Genomic DNA, 3255 nt, shown 5'->3' with positions numbered 1-3255 from the left:
TTGTAACCAACCTCAAATCTTGGTTATTGACTTAAAGTTTTAAAAATGGAGGCTTCATGAAAACAAAGTATTTGATTGAGCAGTAAAGACATTCATATTTATACATACACAACTCACACTGCCTTCAACACAGACTGGATTAAACTGAGGGTCTGTCTTGCAGCTGTTTCATCAGAGGCTTAATAAAATAAATTATTGTGGGTAAGCAAAGTGAGTAGAGAATTCTATATTGACAAGCAAAATTCCTGACTGAGACTAGATATAGTCACCAGGTAAGAGAAAAGGTAAAATTACAATAAATTTAAACTTATCAATGAGGAATATTTATATATATATATATATATATAACTGCAAATATAATTGGATGAGAAGATACACACATGGTATTGCCTGCAATCCTAAAAGCATGGCACAGAAGTATCAGGTTGAACCACATGACATTGTCACTTTAATATCAAAAACCATACTTATAGAAATAAATGAATGAGTAAATAAATGCATGAAGGAGAAGGAAAACCCTCTTCCTTATAGTACAATGTCATTCAATAAAGTATTGCAGAATGATAGGGTTAGAAAATCAATGGATGGGTGAAGTTTGATTAGGACCAAGATACTTACATGATCTCAAAGCATCTCTCTGCAAATTCATATTAAATAAAAAGAGTAAAATGGTAACTCTAGAGTGAAAAACTCTAACGTGGAGAAACACCACCTTCACCAATGATGCAAGCTACCATCACTACTAGGACAAACCAACATGACCTGCCTACTGACAGAATACAATGAGGAAAAAACATCACTTGTGGTATCCTCCTCCTCCTTCCTATATAATAAAAGGCTAATATGCAAATTGTCCCCTCTACCAGGAGTTCCACCAGGAGTTCCACGAGGGGGCGGGGCCGACCAGCCAACAACCCTCAGCCCCTCCCTCCACCGGCCCCGCCCTCAGTCTCCCTCCCCCACTCCCACTCCATGCATGAATTCCTGCACCAGACCCCTAGTTTCTTATAAAAAGCATAACCTGAATCTAATCATAAGGAAAGACCAGACACACTCAAATTGAAAATCATTCTATAAAACAACTGGCCTGAATTCTTACAAAGTGACAATGTCCATTCCTTCTCAGCCTTTTGGCTGAGATCAGGTGAAGTATCTGTTCTTATCAGATTAATATCTGATTAGTCATCTATCTGAGTACCCTCAGGGTTGGGGAGGGAGAGGCAAAAATAAATAAATAAATGAAATGAAAAAGTGACAATGTCAAGAGAGACCCAAAAAAGGCTTAATAATCATTCCAAGTTTTAGACAACAGAGATATATAGAGTATGAATTTGGGTTAGATTTTAGACCAGGAAAACAAAACTGTCATAAAGGATATTATTGTGACAATTGACAACACATGAATTTAGACTATGAGTTAAAAATAGCATTGTATCAATATTAAATGTTCTGATTTTTATCATGATACTGTGGTTATATAAGAGACTGTCCTTGCTTCTAAGATACAAACTATATTATTTAGAGGTAAGAAGACACAATGTCCCCAACTTACTCTTAAATAATTCAGAAAATACATAAATATATAAAAATGTATAAAGAAAATGATAAAGCAAATGGGGCAGAATATAAATAATACATGATTACATCTCAAAATAAGTTACAAAGAAGTTTTTTAAAGTTTAACTATCCACAATACCACATGATTCAGTCCTATGTAGACATGTTTATCAACATAATTAGAAAGCACAAGTTAGGAACTACAAACTATGTATTAAAGTAACATAATGAAAGTATTAAAGTAATATAATTAAAAGTATCGAGATCTTAGCATGTGATCCTGGATGAAATTCAAATCAATATACGAGCGTGTTGAATATATTGTCAATAGCTGTCATTCACACAGAAGATATTGCATTCTTGAAATCATATCCTTTCAATAGATTTTGGCCCAAGACACAACACAGGAAATTATCCGAGTTTGTGGAGTGGGACATCCCCAAATGAGCCGTCCCGTCATGGCTGATATTGCATCTCACTTTTTACTTGAGTTCACGGCATGGAAAAGTAATTCATCTCCCTGAATATGTTTCATAAGAAAAACAGAACTCCTCAAATTCTTTTCCAAGTACTCCTGGAGCAACAGTAAGTTCTGTATCCAAAATTTGAAAGGCGCTTTTTACAACTTGAAATCCCACTGTCCAAGAGTACCCTGTGAATTATTTTTATAAAACTAAAAGTAGAATAATGTCCCCTCCCCCCAAAACCAATTTGAGGCACATTCCTGCACAAGTCAGAGGACTCAATCAGCATTGTACCTATTGGTCTTCCTGATTAACAGGATCCCACCCACTGTACCACATGGCGCTGAAGACTCAGGTGGGGCCACAGCATCATTATAAAATAATTTCTGGAATAATAATTCATCTTGAGGATGGATTTAATGCTATACATATGCATGAAAAAAATGGGATTTTAATCTGGGCACAACAGCAATACATTCTTTTTCTACAAATCTCAAAAATAAAATAAAAATCACCCATAATCTCAGTCTCCAAATATAATGTCACTGTCAAAATTTTTGTATGTTTCCTATCAGAATAAGCCTATATATCTCTCCAGCCAGCTCTCCACAAGAGGGAACATGCTTGCAGACATCAGTCTCCCTAGAGACCCTTTTGCTGACAGGAGTAGATACCTTTCTGATGTTTTTCATTCCCACCCCACTCTCCACTGGGTATCCTACCACCTACAGCTCCCTTCTTATTCACAGCCCCTGATCCATCCCACTATTTCCCAAAATTTGACCATTTATGTACCATCCTTTATGACTTTTCCAATTACCATACACAATCAGAGTATTGCATATGCAGTCTTTACATGGCTGTTTTTCCAACTATAAGCATGTTCTTAGACTTTTTTTTTTTTTTACATATTCCTATCATGACCACTCAAATGCAGTGGAAAATTATTTCCATGACACAGAAAAACATCCAACCAATGGTAGAGATGTTTAAGAACATTTCTCAACTTTCGTTCACTAGTGGGAAAGTCCTACATAGAACGTCAATGTTACGACCATGAAGCAACCGTGAGGCTCCTCCTCCTCCTCCTCCTCCTCCTAGTAAGACCTCACTGAGGAGTGATCACTATTATTAGCGAATGCACCATAGCTCTGTGTCAGGACTTCTACTTTCTCTGTTTGGTGTTTCTTGGCTCATAATCTCAATTACTCAATAAGGTAGAGTTATAGTTTCT

The 3255-nt window shown here is 36.3% G+C and overlaps 1 pseudogene; it reads left to right on the top strand.

Annotated features, from left to right (window-relative positions):
- The first annotated feature begins 1114 nt into the window (after positions 1–1114).
- LOC132212932 (U2 spliceosomal RNA) lies at positions 1115–1232 on the top strand (annotated as a pseudogene).
- Positions 1233–3255: the final 2023 nt, after the last annotated feature.

This window comes from Myotis daubentonii, chromosome 11, assembly GCF_963259705.1.
Source record: "Myotis daubentonii chromosome 11, mMyoDau2.1, whole genome shotgun sequence".
NCBI lineage: Eukaryota > Metazoa > Chordata > Mammalia > Chiroptera > Vespertilionidae > Myotis > Myotis daubentonii.
The sequence above is the reverse complement of the archived record's forward strand: the minus strand, read 5'-3'. Positions and strand labels throughout refer to the sequence as shown.